A 19,323-nucleotide genomic window follows, 5' to 3' on the forward strand; every position below is an offset into this window, starting at 1 on the left:
CTACAAGCCACACTGTGATCCTGGGCTTTCGCTGAGGCTGTAATTTAGAATCCATGTGTGATAATAGTAACAGAACCACCTACCACATGCCTGACATTCTAAACCCACGCTGGGTACCAGGAGCCCTTGCGCTTTCACTACACTCAGGAAATGACCCGCCCTGAGGGCCGCTGCTCACTCCCTCTCTCTGCAGAGACCTCTGCTCCTGCCTCCCACCCACACAATGGCCAGAACAGAACGGTGCCTCCGCAGAGTCCAAGGCTGAAACAAACCAGAGTGTTCTAGAGAAGGCTTTTGTTATCCAAGAGCTACATCAGAGCCTTGATGTAATGCACAGATAAGGCAGCGACTGCAATCCCCCTCCCCTCTACAGCTGACCCTGTAACAGGGATGGGCCTTCACCCAGGGCTGTCGTGCTTGACACTGACCTTCGGACCTGTCAAGACCATTCTGGTTCACAGCCTCACTGCCCGTAAAAGTTCCAGGGGGTGCTCAGCGGAGAGAGTGGACTTGTCCTCCTCCTCATCCTTATGCTCCCGTGACAAGACACGTGTGAGGACTGAGAAAGCAATACAGCGCAGGGACCCCGGGACTTCCCTGGTGGTCCAGCGGCGGGGACTCCGTGCTCCCAATGCGGGGTCCGGCTTCCATCCCTGCTCAGAGAACTAGGCCCCACACGCCGCAGCTAAGACCCAGTGCAGCCAAGTAAATAAATAGTTATTTTTTAATCACATGCCGATTCATCCGCCGTGTCGGGTCCTAGCTGCGGCAGGCGGATCTCTCACTGTGCGGTCCGGACTCTCTACCTGTGGCACGTGGGCTCCAGAGTGCGCGGGCTCAGCGGCTGCTCCAAGGCCTGCGGGATCTCAGGCCCCTGGCCAGGGATCAAACTTGTGTCCCCTCCGTTGCGTGGCAGACTTTTAACCACTAGACCGCCAGCAGAGTCCCGTAAATACATAGTTTTAAAACAAACAACAACAACGAAAACCAGTTCAAGAAACCAAACAAAACAGGCCTGGAAATAAAGGTACAATGAATCTTTCAGCAGTGAAGGTATGGGCTTCTGCTTACAGCAATGAGATAGACTTCAAAGCGAAAAGCCTCTGCCATGAAAGACCCAGAACCGCCATGAGAGATACAGTACATGGATGGGTCCCAGAAAAGTAAAAACGTTCTGTGGGGTATGTTCATTTTCTGCCGCTGTCATAACAAATGGCCGTGAACCTAGTGGCTGAAGACAACGTGAGATTTACTTTTTTATAGTTTTGAAGGTCAGAAGGCCCACACTTCTCACTGGACTGCTTTCTAGGGGAGAACCCCCTTCTGTAGCTTTTTCAGATCTGGGAGGCCGCCTGCCTTCCTTGGCTTGTGGCCTGTCTCACCTTCCTGGCCAGCAGAGCAGCCTCCCTCTGACCATTCTTCCACAGTCACACTTCCCTCTGAGCCTCTCCTGCCCCCCTCTCCCTCTCCTGTGGACCCTGTGGCTCCTCCCATCAGGCCCACCCGGATAACAGGCAGCCTCGATCTCCCTCCATGTGGACCCTGTGGGTCCTCCCATCAGGCCCACCCGGATAACAGGCAGCCTCGATGCCCCCTTTTGCCATGTACTCTGATGTGTTCTCAGGTTCTGGAGATGAGGATGCAGACATCTTCGGGTGGGGGACATTATTCAACCCACCACAGAAAGAAAAAGCAGAGTTAAAAAAACAAAAGTACGGCTAATAGTTCAGTTGCCTTGGATGGGGGAGGAGAGCAGTTTCCAAAGGTCTTGCATTTTAATGGCCACGAAGGCAAGAGGCATCTAGAGACAAAGAGGGGCATTAGAACTAAGCACCACCACCGCCGCCCCCCCCCCCCCGCCAATAAAAAGCCAGGAGCCTTTGAAGTTTTTCACTTTCAAAGAATACACAAAAATATGTCCAGTGGAAATAAAGGGGGGGTGGAATTATAAACCAATTTGACTCAAGTTGTCTTAAAATGTGTGCATGAACATACCCAGCCACAGGCCCACCCCAGTGCGCTAACTGTCCAGGAGCCCATTGCTGAGCCACAAGAAACTAGCAGCTCTGTGCTGTGAACACTCCTGAGGCGGGTTCTATAAAGACCTTCAGTCTGAGCTGCACGTGTTCTGCAGCTGAAGCTCCACCCACCGGGATGTGCAGTCCAGACCCACAGAGCAAGCGAGGAGCAAGCCGTTGTGAGTGAGAGCTGACAGAGACCGTGAGCCACTGACCCACACTCCCAAGAACTGCGGATGATGGAACAGGCAGATGCAGGCTGTAACTTACATTTAAGATCATCTACGAATAAAGGGAGGAGTCAGACCACGATAAAGGGGAGAGACTACTAAAATATGTTACTGGGCATGCTTTAAAAATAAACCCCAAAGTGTTTATAGGGCGGAAAACAATGGTTATTGAAATGGAAAACTCAATGGACAAGTCCACTGAAGAGACCAATAGTGAACTGGAAAATAAGTCAGAAGCAATTCCCAAGAGTCCCACTAGGAAGAGATGGAGATGAAAATTTTGTAAGAAAAGATAAGAGACAGAAGGCAGAATGAGAGGTCTAAAATCATGCAGTACACCTGAAACTAACATAGTATTGTACATCAATTATATTCCAATTAAAATAAAGTACACAAAATATTATCATTAACTATAGCTCTTGGATATAAAGGAGAAAATAAGGCCCACTGTGGAAAAGAAACTTAAAAGGTGTTGTATTACTCTTTGCGAGCCCATGGACTGTAGCCTGCCAGGCTACTCTGTCCATGGAATTTTCCAGGCTAAAATACCGGAGTGGGTTGCCATTTCCTCCTCCAGAGGATCTGCCCAACCCAGGGACTGAATATCCATATCTTTGCTTCCTGTATTGGTAGACAGATTCTTTACCGCGGCACCACCTTTCTTGGTTGTTAGCTAAGATTCAGAAGGTGCTAATTGTTCCACTCAGACATTTCACTCTGGAATGTGTTCTTGACTTATAGAAGAAACTATCTCCTTTTTAAAAAAGAAAGTGAAATATAACCTCTTGTTCTCATAAATATTTTTCTTGGCATGCCCACTATTATTTAGAATATTTTTATGTAACTTGTTAAGATATTTCAGCTAAATTAACATCGTTGTATTCAAGTTTCTCTTTGCAGTGAGAGCTTCTTTGCCACTAGCAATAGAAAATCCACTGAATGGGCCAAATGCTGTGTCCTGTCAATGGACATTATGTGAATTCATTATCTCATCATGCCTTGAAGCCTGTAGGCAGGGTAAGTCTACAGGCAAAGTACTGAACTATCTGACATGGTAGATACCAGCACAGTTAGCCCTCGGTAAAACTGATTTCTGAAAATCAAGCCAGCAAAGAACAGGATTCATAAGCCCTGAGTTACCTGCTCTGCTGTCTGCACTGGACTCTGGTTCAGAGCTTCTCTTGGTCACTGATACACCAGAATACAAGGAGATAAAAGTGCAATAATACGTTCTATCACTTGGGGATCTATCTGGACTTGTAGTTGTACACTATTATATTAAAATTTTCAGCTTCTATAAATAATTTAATTCTGAGAACATTAGGATCCATTTCATCACTATTTGTTCCTGCTACAAAAGAGCAATAAAATAATAAAATTGCATGATGGCTCTCTTGTTATTGCTTTATTTCAACAAAAATAACATCAAAGAGGAGGCACTAAGTTAACGGACTGAGGGAAAACTTTGTGGGGATTATGCTACTTATGTCACAGAAAATCCTTACTATGTCTTAAAATAGAATCTGTTCATCAACATCATCACTGGTTTGTTTAAAATAAAGGAGGTTAATTCTCAGTGATTTTTCCCCAGTTCTTAACAAGCTCTTGGGCTTGGGTCCAACTTAGAAGGCCCAGTGGCTCAGACGGGACAGAATCCGCCTGCCGTACAGGAGATCCAGGTTTCACCTCTAGGTCAGGAAGATCCTCTGGCAAAGGGACTGGCACTCCAGTATTCTTTCCTGGAGAATCCCAAGGACAAAGGAGCCTGGTGGGCTACAGTTCACAGGGCCACAAAGAGTCAGGCATGACTGAGCAACTCACTAGGAGGCTGAGACCAACTTGAAACTGTTGATCAGGAAGGCTAAGACGTAATAGGAGCACCTCTGAAAGTCTAGGTCTTACTCTGGAAGTTCTCCAATATTACACAAAAGTGAAAAAGAAAGAGGAGAGAAGACAGAGAAGCTGAGGTTTCAAACTGAAACAGGCTGGATTGTGTGTCAGTCTGAAGGAACAAGAACAGGCAGCAAGCCAGTGGCTTCCAGCAGGCAGAGAGTAAGAAGCAAGCACTAAAATGAAGACTCCAAGGAGGATGAAACTCACCATCTACTTTGCCATGTTCCTGGAACAATGCCTGGGTGTGGTAGATGCTGAATTCATATTGATTAAATAATAAATGGTTGTCTAAATAAAGGAATTCAGTGGAACTTATAAATAGGTTTAAGGGCCTAGATCTGATAGATAGAATGCCTGATGAACTATGGAATGAGGTTCGTGACATTGTATAGGAGACAGGGATCAAGACCATCCCCATGGAAAAGAAATGCAAAAAAGCAAAATGGCTGTCTGGGGAGGCCTTACAAATAGCTGTGAAAAGAAGAGAGGTGAAAAGCAAAGGAGAAAAGGAAAGATATAAAGAATCTGAATGTAGAGTTCCAAAGAATAGCAAGAAGAGATAAGAAAGCCTTCCTCAGCAATCAATGCAAAGAAATAGAGGAAAAGAACAGAATGGGAAAGACTAGAGATCTCTTCAAGCAAATTAGAGATACCAAGGGAACAGTTCATGCAAAGATGGGCTCGATAAAGGACAGAAACGATATGGACCTAACAGAAGCAGAATATATTAAGAAGAGGTGGCAAGAATACACAGAAGAACTGTACAAAAAAGATCTTCACGACCCAGATAATCATGATGATGTGATCACTAATCTAGAGCCAGACATCTTGGAATGTGAAGTCAAGTGGGCCTTAGAAAGCAACACTACGAACAAAGCTAGTGGAGGTGATGGAATTCCAGTTGAGCTGTTTCAAATCCTGAAAGATGATGCTGTGAAAGAGCTGCACTCAATATGCCAGCAAATTGGGAAAACTCAGCAGTGGCCACAGGACTGGAAAAGGTCAGTTTTCATTCCAATTCCAAAGAAAGCCAATGCCAAAGAATGTTCAAACTACCACACAATTGCACTCATCTCACATGCTAGTAAAGTCATGCTCAAAATTCTCCAAGCCAGGCTTCAGCAATATGTGAACCATGAACTTCCTGATGTTCAAGCTGGTTTTAGAAAAGGCAGAGGCACCAGAGATCAAATTGCCAACATTCTCTGGATCATGGAAAAAGCAAGAGAGTTCCAGAAAAACATCTATTTCTGCTTTATTGACTATGCCAAAGCCTTTGACTGTGTGGATCACAAGAAACTGTGGAAAATTCAGAAAGAGATGGGAATACTAGACCACCTAACCTGCTTCTTGAGAAATCTGTATGCAGGTCAGGAAGCAACAGTTAGAACTGGACATGGAGCAACAGACTGGTTCCAAATAGGAAAAGGAGTACGTCAAGACTGTATATTGTCACCCTGCTTATTTAACTTATATGCAGAATACATCATGAGAAACGCTGGCCTGGAAGAAACACAAGCTGGAATGAATTGCCGAGAGAAATATCAGTAACCTCAGATATGCAGATGACACCACCGTTATGGCAGAAAGTGAAGAGGAGCTAAAAAGCCTCTTGATGAAAGTGAAAGAGGAGAGCGAAAAAGTTGGCTTAAAGCTCAACATTCAGAAAACGAAGATCATGGCATCCGGTCCCATCACTTCATGGGAAATAGATGGGGAAACAGTAGAAACAGTGTCAGGCTTTATTTTTGGGGGCTCCAAAATCACTGCAGATGGTGACTGCAGCCATGAAATTAAAAGACGCTTACTCCTTGGAAGAAAAGTTATGACCAACCTAGATAGCATATGGAAAAGCAGAGGAATTACTTTGCCGACTAAGGTCCATCTAGTCAAGGCTATGGTTTTTCCTGTGGTCATGTATGGATGTGAGAGTTGGACTGTGAAGAAGGCTGAGCACCGAAGAATTGATGCTTTTGAACTGTGGTGTTGGAGAAGACTCTTGAGCGTCCCTTGGACTGCAAGGAGATCCAACCAGTCCATTCTGAAGGAGATCAGCCCTGGGATTTCTTTGGAAGGAATGATGCTAAAGCTGAAACTCTAGTATTTTGGCCACCTCATGTGAAGAGTTGACTCACTGGAAAAGACTGATACTGGGAGGGACTGGGGGCAGGAGGAGAAGGGGACGACACAGGATGAGATGGCTGGAGAGCATCACGGACTCAATGGACGTGAGTCTGAGTGAACTCTGGGAGTTGGTGATGGACAGGGAGGCCTGGTGGGCTGCGATTCATGGGGTCGCAAAGAGTCGGACACGACTGAGCAACTGAACTGAAATTCGGGCAATCCAGTACACAAAATAGATGTCCCTTTCATGTCTCCTTCAGTGGGTACTGCGTAAAATGACCTTTTATCCTGGAGGGGAGTTTGGGGGAGATTGGATACATGCATATGTATGGCTCCATCCCTTCACTGTTCACCTGAAACTATCACAACATTGTTTGTTAACTGGCTACGCGTGCAAGCTAAGTCACTTCCGTCGCACTTCTGACTCCGTGTGACTCTATGGGCTGTAGCCTCCCAGGCTCCTCTGTCCACAGGATTCTCCAGGCAAAATAAAAAATCTTTTAAGAAAAGTGCCTGACTCCACCAGACTAGAAATATGCTCCTAAAAGGAGTAAATACAAGAAGTTATGCTGTGCCAAAGGTCTTAGCTTTCATATTTTATCAGAATAATTATCTCCACTACTATCACAATAATTCATCTCAGTTTAGTCACTCAGTCGTGTCCAACTCTTTGTGACCCCATGAATTGCAGCACGCCAGACCTCCATGTCCATCACCAACTTCCAGAGTTCACTTAGACTCACGTCCATCAAGTTGGTTATGCCATCCAGCCATCTCATCCTCTGTTGTCCCCTTCTCCTCCTGCCCCCAATCTCTCCCATTATCAGGGTCTTTTCCAATGAGTCAATGCTTCACATGAGGTGGCCAAAGTACTGGAGTTTCAGCTTTAGCATCAGTCCTTCCAGTGAACCCCCAGGACTGCTATCCTTCAGAATGGACTGGTTGGATCTCCTTGCAGTCCAGGGGACTCTCAAGAGTCTTCTCCAGCACCACAGTTCAAAAACATCAATTCTTCGGCACTCAGCTTTCTTCACAGTCCAACTCTCACATCCATACATGACCACTGGAAAAACCATTGCCTTGACTAGATGGACCTTTGTTGGCAAGGTAATATCTCTGCTTTTTAATATGCTATCTAGGTTGGTCATAACTTTCCTTTTAAGGAGTAAGCGTCATTTAATTTCCTGGCTGCAATCACCATCTGCAGTGATTTTGGAGCCCAAAAAAATAAAGTCTGACACTGTTTCCACTGTTTCCCCATCTATTTGCCATGAAGTGATGGGATTAGATGCCATGATCTTAGTTTTCTGAATGTTGAGCTTTAAGCCAACTTTTTCACTCTCCTCTTTCACTTTCATCAAGAGGCTTTTTAGTTCCTCTTCACTTTCTGCCATAAGGGTGGTATCATCTGCATATCTGAGGTTATTGATATTTCTCTTGGCAATCTTGATTCAAGCTTGTGCTTCTTCCAGGCCAGCGTTTCTCATGATGTACTCTGCATATAAGTTAAATAAGCAGGGTGACACTATACAGCCTTGACATACTCCTTTTCCTATTTGGAACTAGTCTGTTGTTCCATGTCCAGTTCTAACTGTTGCTTCCTGACCTGCATACAGATTTCTCAAGAAGCATGTCAGGTGGTCTGGTATTCCCATCTCTTGAAGAATTTTCCACGGTTTATTGTGATCCACACAGTCAAAGGCTTTGGCATAGTCAATAAAGCAGAAATAGATGTTTTTCTGAAACTCTCTTGCTTTTTTGATGATCTAGGGGATGTTGGCAATTTGACTTCTGGTTCCTCTGCCTTTTCTAAAACCAGCTTGAACATCTGGAAGTTCACAGTTCACTGCCGAAGCCTGGCTTGCAGAATTTTGAGCATGACTTTACTAGCATGTGAGATGAGTGCAATTGTGCAGTAGTTTGAGCATTCTTTAGCATTGGCTTTCTTTGGGATTGGAATGAAAACTGACCTTTTCCAGTCCTGTGGCCACTGCTGAGTTTTCCAAATTTGCTGGCATATTGAGTGCAGCACTTTGACAGCATCATCTTTTAGGATTTGAAATAGCTCAACTGGAATTCCATCATCTCCACTAGCTTTGTTCGTAGTGATGCTTTCTAAGGCCCACTTGACTTCACATTCCAGGATGTCTGGCTCTAGATTAGTGATCACACCATCGTGATTATCCGGGTCATGAAGATCTTTTTTGTACAGTTCTTCTGTGTATTCTTGCCACCTCTTCTTAATATCTTCTGCTTCTGTTAGGTCCATACCATTTCTGTCCTTTATCGAGCCCATTTTGCATGAAATGTTCCCTTGGTATCTCTAATTTGCTTGAAGAGATCTCTAGTCTTTCCCATTCTGTTCTTTTCCTCTATTTCTTTGCATTGATTGCTGAAGAAGGCTTTCTTATCTCTTCTTGCTATTCTTTGGAACTCTGCATTCAGATGCTTATATCTTTCCTTTTCTCCTTTGCTTTTCGCCTCTCTTCTTTTCACAGCTATTTGTAAGTCCTCCCCAGACAGCCATTTTGCTTTTTTGCATTTCTTTCCCATGGGGATGGTCTTGATCCCTGTCTCCTGTACAATGTCATGAACCTCATTTCGTAATAATTAAGCTCCCATTAACTATAGAAATTTTTCCCCCTGCTGCTTAAGTGTACCATGCTTTTTTCTTTTCCATTAAGAAAAAATCCAGAAATAGTACCAAGTAAAATCGAATGTGTACTATTATGATAATAGGTGCTTTCCACGTGGCGCTAGTGGTAAAGAACACTCCTGCCAATGCAGAAGACATAAGAGACCAGGTTTGATGCCTGGGTCCAAAGATCCCTTGGAGGAGGGCGTGGCAACCCACTCCAGCATTCTTGCCTGAAGAATCCCATGGACAGAGGAGCCTGGAGGGCTACAGTCCTCAGGGTCATAAGAGTTGGACAGGACTGAAGAGATTCAGCAGCGTGCATGGAGGCATTGTGATAATAACACACATCCCTTCCCTTTGTGTGAATCACAGCAAACTGGAAAATTCTGAAAGAGATGGGAATACCAGACCACCTGACTTGCCTCCTGAGACATCTGTATGCCGGTCAGGAAGCTACAGTTAACACTGGACGTGGGATGACAAACTGGTTCCAAATCATGAAAGGAGTGCATCAAGGCTGTATACTGTCACCCTGCTTATTTAACTTAATATGCAGAGTACATCATGTGAAATGCTGGGCTGGATGAAGCGCAAGCTGGAATCAAGATTGCCAGGAGAAATATCAATAATCTCAGATGCACAGATGACACCACCCTTATGGCAGAAAGCAAAGAAGAACTAAAGAGCCTCCTGATGAAAGTGAAAGAGGAGAGTGAAAAGTTTGGCTTAAAACTCAACATTCAGAAAACTAAGATCATGGCATCTGGTCCCATCACTTCACGGCAAATAGATGGGGAACCAATGGAAACAGTGAGAAACTTTATTTTCTTGGGCTCCAAAATCACTGCAGATGTGACTGCAGCCATAAAATTAAAAGATGCTTGCTCCTTGCTAAAAAAAGCTATGACCAACCTAGACAGCATATTAAAAAGCAGAGACATTACTTTGCTGACAAAGGTCCATCTAGTCAAGGCTATGGTTTTTCCAGTAGTCATGTATGGATGTGAGAGTTGGAGTATAAAGAAAGCTGAGCACTGAAGAATTAATGCTTTTGAATTGTGGTGTTGGAGAAGAGTCTTGAGAGTCCCTTGAACTGCAAAGAGATCCAACCAGTCCATCCTAAAGGAAATCAGTCCTGAGTGTTCATTGGAAGGACTGATGTTGAAGCTGAAACTCCAATGCTTTGGCCACCTGATGTGAAGAGCTGACTCATTTGAAAAGACCCTGATGCTGGGAAAGACTGAGGGCAGGAGGAGAAGGGGATGACAGAGGATGAGATGGTTGGATGGCATCACCAACTCAATGGACGTGGGTTTGGGTGGACTCTGGGAGTTGGTGATGGACAGGGAGGCCTGGCGTGCTATACAGTTCATGGAGTTGCAAAGAGTCAGACACGACTGAGCAACTGAACTGAACCAAACTGAGTGTATGGAAAGAAGAGGAGAAAGAACATTTTCTGATAAAGATAATGGCTGAGAATTTTCCATAATTGATGAAGGACATGAATCTTCCAATTTAGGGAGTATTATGAGCTGTAAGTAAGAGAAATAAAAATAATGAAATTGGAGAACTCTAAGGACAGGGACAGTCAAAGAAAAAAAGATAAATTGCTACAAAGTACAGATAGACTGACTCAGACCCTTAATAACAGGCAGCGCCTAAAGACCACAGAATAATATCTTCAAAATGCTGAGAGAAAATAACAATTAATAGTTTTATACTCAGCTAAATGACTTGAGGATGAGATGACTTCTGGCTCTAGCCCCAAATATACAGGATAAACAGGGGATAGAAGGACATGCTAGACAAGATCACCAACACTCAGAGTGTGGGGACTGGCACAGGACAAACACCTTGGTTTCTTCAACAAATAAATTTGCAAGGAAATGTTTAAAAAGGAAGAAAAAGACAACCCTAAAAGATACTTAAGAGAGAAATCAGTCGGTCTCAGTGATTGGGCCTCACTTGAATTGATTCAAACTATTTTTAAAAATTATAGTCATGAAACAACTAGAATTTTGAATAGTGACTAGATATTTAATAATAAGAATGAAGCATTGCTAAATTTTTAAGTGTTATCATGGTATAATGGGGTTTTTAATAATTCTTATCATGTTAACATATGTAGTGATACTATGTGTAGGGTTTACTTAAAATAATCTAGAGAGTGGAGCTATGCACAAAACTAGATTGGTTATGAGCTGATCATTGTTGAGGTTGAATACACCATGTTTCATTATATGGTGGTTGTTTGAAATTTTTCACAAAAAAGGTATCATGATAATAGTTATAAAACAGATTTAATATTATAAATAAATAGAATTCTTTTGTTATAGAATAATTATAGTCCTCACGGTTGCTGTTGTTCAGTTGCTAAGTCATGTCCGACTTTGTAACGCAACGGGCTGCAGCATGCTGGGCTTCCCCGTTCTTCACTGTCTCCTGAAGTTTGCTCAAATCCTTGTCCCTTGTCAGTGATGATATCCAACCATCTTATTCCCTGTCACCCTTTTTTCCTCTTGCCCTCAGTCTTTCCCAGCATCAGGGTCCTTTCCATCAAGTCAGTTCTTCGCGTCAGGTGGCCAAAGTATTGGAGCTTCAGCATTGGTCCTTCCAATGAATATTCAGGGTTGATTTTCTTTAGGACTGACTGGTTTGATCCCCTTGCTATCCCAGGGACTCTCAAGAGTCTTCTCCAAAAAAAAAAAAAAAAAAAGAAGTCTTCTCCAACACCACAGTTTGAAAGCACCAATTCTTCAGCACTCAGCCTTCTTTATGGTCCAACTCACACATCCATACATGACTACTGGAAAAACCATAGCTTTGACTAGACAGACCTTTGTCAGCAAAGTAACTTATTTGCTTTTTAATATGTTTTCTACCTTTGTCATAGCTTTTCTTCCAGGGAGCAAACATCTAATTTCATGGCTGCAGTCTGTTGCAGCAGGCGGAGCAGAGCCCAGAACCTGCCCCATGACTGGAGGATGAGGCAAAGTGTGCCCCCCTGATTGTGCTGGTAAGCACGCCAGAAGACATTTTCAGGGCAGGGCGTGCTCTCTGCTCCTGCCGGCCCCTGTGTCCGTTCCCATGGAAACAAAGCAAGATGTTCCTGATCAACAACAGAGCCTTACCTTTACTCCCTCTTTATGACGTGCTGATCAAACTTCCCAGTATAGCTATTCCTTAATGGTCTCATGGGACTTCTGCCAGTAAAAGTGCAGGCCGAAAGGAGCCATTCTGTCTTCCTGCCATGGAGAGGAGGAGGCCTGTGACTCCCGATGCCGAGTCATATGCGTCTGTCTTTTCATTATGCACTCGCCCCCATTTCAGGTCCTTTTCACCCGCTGTGCTGGATTTGGCAGCAGTCACCCTCCACAGTGATTTTGGAGCCCAAGAAAATAAAATCTGCCACTCTTCCCATTTTTTCCCCGTTTGTTTGCCATGAAGTGATGGGACCGGATGCTATGTTCTTCATTTTTTTTTAACGTTGAGTCTTAAGCCAGGTTTTTCACTCTCCTCTTTCACCTTCATCAAGAGGTTCTTTAGTTCCTCTTGCTTTCTGCCATTTTAGGGTGGTGTCATCTGCATATCTGAGGTTACTGATATTTCTCCCGGCAACCTTGATTCCAGCTTGTGCTTCATGCAGCTCGGCATTTCACATGATGTCCTCTGCATATAAGTTAAATAAGCAGGGTGACAATATACAGCTTTAGTGTACTCCTTTCCTGATTTTGAACCAATTTTTTATTATAATTATATAAATTGTAAAATAAATTTATAAAATGAATTCTGTTGAAAGTCTTCTTCCAAGTGAATGGGTTGATAAATTGCGCTGTATTAATATAATGAGATACTATAAAAGTTAAAATGAAAGAAACAGTTACATGTAGCAGCATGAATAACACTCTAAATGACTGTTGAGGGGGAAAATCAGGCTGTAGAGTAATTATACAGTGTGCACTATTTACATAAAATTTGAAAATATGACCAAAAATGAGCATGAAATAAAGACATTTCCAGGCAAAAACTGAGTTTGCCACTAATAGATTTTTATTGCTAGACCTTCTAAGTGATGTTCTTCAGGAAGAAAGAAATTAAAACCAGAAGAAAGATCTGAGGTGCAGGAAATAAATGAATATATACTATCAGTTCAGTTCAGTCACTCAGTCATGTCTGACTCTTTGCCACCCCATGAATCACAGCAGGCCAGGCCTCCCTGTCCATCACCACCTCCTGGAGTTCACTCAAACTGACATCCATCAAGTCGGTGATACCATCCAGCCATCTCATCCTCTGTCATCCCCTTTACCTCCTGCCTCCAATCCCTTCCAGCATCAGGGTCTTTTCCAGTGAGTCAACTCTTCACATGAGGTGACCAAAGTACTAGAGTTTCAGCTTTAATATCATTCCTTCCAAAGAAATCCCAGGGCTGATCTCCTTTAAGATGGACTGGTGGGATCTCCTTGCAGTCCAAGGGACTCTCAAGAGTCTTCTCCAACACCACAGTTCAAAACCATCAATTCTTCAGTGCTCAGCTTTCTTCACAGTCCAGCTCTCACATCCATACATGACCACAGGAAAAACCATAGCCTTCACTAGATGGATCTTTGTTGGCAAAGTAATATCTCTGGTTTTGAATATGCTGTCTAGGTTGGTCAAAACTTTTCTTTCAAGGAGTAAGCGTCTTTTCATTTCATGGCTGCAATCACCATCTGCAGTGATTTTGGAGCCCCTCAAAATAAAGCCTGACACTGTTTCCACTGTTCCCCATCTGTACTATATAAAACCATAATCACAATAATGAATAATACAGAGGATAGAAAAGGTGAAACCAAAATACTGACTGACAAAACACATGTGACAGAAGAAGGTGGCCAGGGTTAAACCCTGTGAGGTCTTCTCCTTTAAAGAAGGCAGATACAGAATCATTTTGAGGCAGAAATTGTTAAGCAATGAGTGTGGGAACTCTGAGACCTCAGCCTGTTTCAATAAACATCCCGCTCCATTAAGCTAAAGCTATACCCTTTGTCCCAAATTCCTAGCTGTCAGAGGAGTGTGTCCTTGGTCTGATAAATTATCAGCACTCAGATGCAGGAAAGAGTAGTAATTAACTTCTGTTCCATACGCCTGAGGGAAAAACAATTGGTGATCATTAGTTTTTAGCTCATACATCTGGTCCTTTGTAAAGTGGCCAGAGGTCATGAGAAAAGGTCAAGGGGTGATGACTTAATGTCTAAGAAAACTAAGAATCTGAGGATCTAAAGAAGCCATAAAGATGTCAAGTTAAACATTGTGACCTTTAACCTGATTGGTTAGAAATGATATATGTTAAAAGTAAAAGCCAACCAAAAGTGTACAAATCAATACTAGTAAGAATATAAACTGCTGTAAGTCCTGCCTTTTCAGGCACTTCACCCTCTCGTAGGGTCTATGCTGAGTTTTTTACTTCTCTCTCTCTGAAATAAATTGTTTGCTTGCTACCAAGAGTGTTTGGGTGTTTGTGAAGTTCATTCTTCAGCTCTGCAAACAAGAACTTGGATTCTCCTTTCAATTTTAGACTTTGCTAATGGGTTCGATCCCTGGCTTGGGAAGATTCCCTGGAGGAGGGCATGGCAACCCACTGCAGTACTCTTGCCTGGAGAATCCAAAGGACAGAGAAGCCATCCGTAGGGTCTCAAAGAGTCGGCCAAGATTGAAGCCTCTTAGCATGCATACACACACTGTCTTTGGAAATGAAATTATTAAACCTCCTCTCTGAACAGTACATTGTGCTTTTTCATTGGGTTGAAGGAGGTGGGAGGGAAAATTTCAAATGATGCTTTGTTAGAGTGTACTGGAACATTTCAGCTTACCATTGCTCCATCTATTAAATGCATTTAGTTTAACTTTACTGTATATATTATGTATATACTGGACAAATGGGTCCCAGTTTTATAATATCTAGTCTTTACTCTCTAGATAACAAAGAGGTTGCCAGTGTCTGACAAAAGTAGGGTTAGTAAATTAACACATTGTTTACACTTTCTGTTAAAATTCACTGAAAGGCCATCTTCTGAAAAGGACGTTTGGAAGTGAAATTGTCAGCCACAGGTAAGTCATACATGTGTCTATAGTCACTGCCCACTGTTAGATGGATGGCAAAAAGGAGGAACTGGAGCAATGAAATGTTCTAGACTAGAATGTTTCTTCATAGAAAACACTTTTGGAGAGAATCATTGTCACACGTAAGCAGTTTATTCAATGCTACTGTGTGTGTAGTGGACAGACTTAAGTCCTTATTTGAAACATCTCCCAAGTGGCTCAGTGTGTAAAGAACCCGCCTGCCATGCAGGAGACCCAGGAAACAAGGGTCTGATCCCTGGGTTGGGAAAATTCCCTGGAGGAGGAAATGGCAACCCACCCCAATATTCTTGCCTGGAGCATCTCCATGGACAGAGGAGCCTGGTGGGCTGCAGTCCATGGGGTCTCAAAGAGTCAGACATGACTGTCCTTATTTGAAACATCCATCCTTTCTAGATGTGTAGAAGTACCCAACCTATTTTGAAAGTAGAGAGTTAAAGTAGCCTTTTAAGTACTTTATTCTGTTAATGTATAGGAATGGCTGTATTTGGGGAGTGGAATTGTTAAATGAGTCTTGGGGAGTAAGCTGACTCTTCCCTGGGTGCTGGGGATGGAGGGAAGGGACAGGGAAGGGCGTGCAGAGAGAAGGGCTCAATGCCCATCAACCTTCAGACACGTTCAGACTGTCGAGCCTTTGTTCTGTTTGGGCATTTTAGTTAATATTGCTGTGCCGTAAAGAATAAGCAAGTCATAATGCCCACAGTATATAAAAGGAGAGGTAGTAAAACGACCACTTAGTAAATGCCCTTTTGTTGGCTCTTAGGAAGGGCTGTGCCTGCTGGGAGTGCCTATGTTAACCCACCTCTTGGAGCTAGATGTAGTCTGGTATGTTTTCACCAAAATGCTGGAGGAGGGTAAGAAGAAGGGTGAGCAGAAGGGCTTTTGGCTAATATCTCCATTATCTAGAAGATAGTTTTAGGTCATAACCATACGCTTGTATGTGCATTTTTTGTAAAGTACCTATGTTTACTGCAGATAAACATCATTATTTTGCAACATCTAGGCTTTTTAAATGTCCTGAAGTGACAAAGAATGATTAAAAAATAGAGCTATTGAATTAACCAATTTTTAAATATCTTTGTTATAATTGATTTTTAAAAAAGCATCTTGGACATGGGGTTGGTTATACAATCTCTGAGAAGTGTACGTCAGGACTTGTTCATTTACGTTGGCAACGGAGGGAGAGAAGGAAGTATGAAGGGAGGGCTGTATATGGATGTGTTCATGTTTCTGTTTTGATGATAACCATTGACGTGTTTTCATCTCTTGGCTGTCCTAAAGGAATGCATTTTTGAGGAATTCAGTGGAGCATGCCTCTTGGCTAATACATTAATAGTTAGCCTGGGTAGTGAGTCCTCTTAGAGCATTACACTTTGTGTAGGCTGTTGCTTTATGTCCCATGCAGGAGTGCTGTGCTGGGCTTAGCCGCTCAGTCGTGCCTGACTCTTTGCCACCCCATGGACTGTAGTCCACCAGGCTCCTCTGTCCATGGGGATTCTCCAGGCAAGAGTACTGGAGAGGGTTGTCATGCCCTCCTCCAGGGGGTCTCCCCAACTCAGGGATCAAACCCAGGTCTCCTGCATTGCAGGTGAATTCTTTACCAGCTGGGCTATCAGGAAAGCCCTGAAGACCAGGAACCCTAGGGCAAGTCTACAGGGCAACAGACAGGGCAGCTGGTGCCCTGATTTTCTCCAGCACCCGCACAGGAAGGGTCTGACTTCCACTCCACACACCCTTCAGCTACCGGAGAGGATTCCTGCTCTGGCTGTCTCCCCTGCCATCTCCACCAGCAGATCCAGGGACTCTGCAAAGCCAAAATCCGATCATGCCATGCTTAGGTCAGGGTCTTCCAAGAGCTTCCCATCTTAATCAAGAGCAAAGCTCCACGGCCCTCAGGGGTGCTCCACAAAGGCAGACCCTGCCCGGACCACCAGAGATGAACAGGAGGGCTAGGAGTGGGGACAGGGACTTGGCCTGGCTCCCTCCCCAAGGAGAGGGCCTGGGCACTGGGCAGCCCACACAGGGCATGAAGGCGACCCTCCTGTGCTGTCTCCCCTACAGTCCTCAGCCTTGGTACCATCTGGTCTGCACTGCTGGGCTGGCAGGCTGGTTGGGCTTGAGAGGGCCAGGAAAGTCATTCTGGGGGTCCCTTTTCTAGAAGGTTATGTAAGCAGCCAGCACTGGTCAGCAAAGACCCTCTCAAAGCAGGGGTGGGCACAGCTGACCCTGAGAGGCTTTGCAAACTGCCCACCGACCACATCTTCACTCTTGCAGGGAGCTGCTGTCACCAATAGGCATCAGAGTCGGGAAGATCCTCTGGAGAAGGGAGTGGCTACCCACTCCAGTATTCTTGCCCGAGAAATCCCATGGATAGAGGAGCCTGGCAGACTGCAGTCCACGGAGTCGAAAAGAGTAAGACACGATTGAGCAGCTAACACTTTCATGTTCAAGGGAATGTAATGATCTAATCATAACTCTGACGATATCTTCATCTAGAGGTCTGTTGGTATTTTTGTCTTCTCTGAAATTTTTGTCACTAAGAGAGGCAGGATTACATTTTTTTTCCTTCCAAAAAAGAAGATTTAAATGACAAGGCGGTGGGGGAGGGATGGAGTAAGAGTTTGGGTTAGCAGATGCAAACTCTGACACATAGAATGGATAAACAACAAGGTCCTATTGTATAATACAGGGAACTATAGTCAATCCCCTGTAATAACCCATAATGGAAAAGAATATGAAGAACAATGCATATATAGATATGTATAACCGAGTCACTTTGTTGTGATTTAACATTGTAAATCAAGTATACCTCGATTAAATAATTTTTTTTTCTTAAAAAAAGAGTCAAATGACAGAGATCACCAAGCGGGATTTTTTTTAAAAAAATCCAGCTACCTTCTGTTTACAAGAGACACATCTAAAACAAAAAGAAGACAATCTGATTAAAAGTAAAAGACTGGGGTGGGGGGGGTGGGCAGGGAAGGGAACTAGTATGCATAGAAGTGCCAGGCAAATAAAATAAAGTTGGAATATCTAAATCACTGTCAGATAAAAATATACTCTTAAGGCGAAAGTACCTGGAGGGATCAAGAGAGTTACTACATGATGATAAATGGACCAGTTCACCAGAAAGAGAAAGCAATACTCAGATGCACCTAATAAACATGAACGGAAGTTGCATTATGCAAAAACTGATGACTCCACAATTAGAGTGGGAATTTTTAATACACCATTCTTAATGACGGAGAGGCAAACACTAGGAAGCATGCAGATATTTTCAGCAGCACAAAAGCAAGCCTGGCATACGAAGACAGATACGGAGCCCTTCATCCAGCAAGCACCGCGGAGCGCTTTCATGAGTTACCCCTGTATGAAGCCACGGAGCAAGCTTCCACTTCAGACAGTTTTGCTTAGTCACTAAGTCATGTCCCGACCATTGCAACCCTGTGGACTGTAGCCTGCCAGGCTCCTCTGTCCATGGGGTTTCCCGGGCGAGAATACAGATCCCAGGACCATTAAATTAGCACTTAAAATAAAAGGTCTGCAGAACTTGAAGACATGGCCATGGATGGGGCTCTAAGCGTCTGTCAGGATCTGCTCCCCACCCCAATCCCATTCCACTCAAGGGAGGGTTCAGGGTCCATTCTAGACCAGCACCGCCTCTGGTGTGAAAGAATGAGAAAGCCAAGCACAGACGCCCACATCAGCAGGTCCTGTCTCCAGAGTCAGCTGGAAGGCCAGGCCCCAGCTCTGTGGACGGGAGTGGTGACTCGGGGGCAAGGGCTTCCCCTTGCACTGTATCTTTTCCAGTAAGGGTGCAAAGGCCGCCAACAGAGCAAACTGCAAACAGAGCATGGCAGGGGTCCCACATTCTCCTCCCTAACCCCAGACTGGGGGCTACAACCCCCGCCAGGTGAGTGCCGGGGGGAGGCGGGGGCCTTCTGGAGCCCCTCAGAGGGAGCCTGATCCCATCCCCGACTCAGAGTCTGCAGGGTCCAGAGACCAGAGCCTAGCTCACATCACCTGAAAAATCCCCACACAGGCCTGGACGGACACACGGGGAGGGAACTGCACACAGGAGGGTGGGGACAACAGGAAGTTGGGCAGGAGGTTTAGATTCTGGCCGGGAGGAGAACAGGAGAACGCAGGCTACTCTTGTCTGCTGAGATGGACTGCATGCTGTCTATGCGATGTGTATCTCTCGAAACAAACCCACCTCTTACCTGTTACTTTGTCTCTCACTGAATTCTTTCTGCACTGAGACACAAAGAACCTGAGCCTCAGTAAGTCCAGACCCCAG

Source organism: Capra hircus, chromosome 2, assembly GCF_001704415.2.
Source record: "Capra hircus breed San Clemente chromosome 2, ASM170441v1, whole genome shotgun sequence".
NCBI lineage: Eukaryota > Metazoa > Chordata > Mammalia > Artiodactyla > Bovidae > Capra > Capra hircus.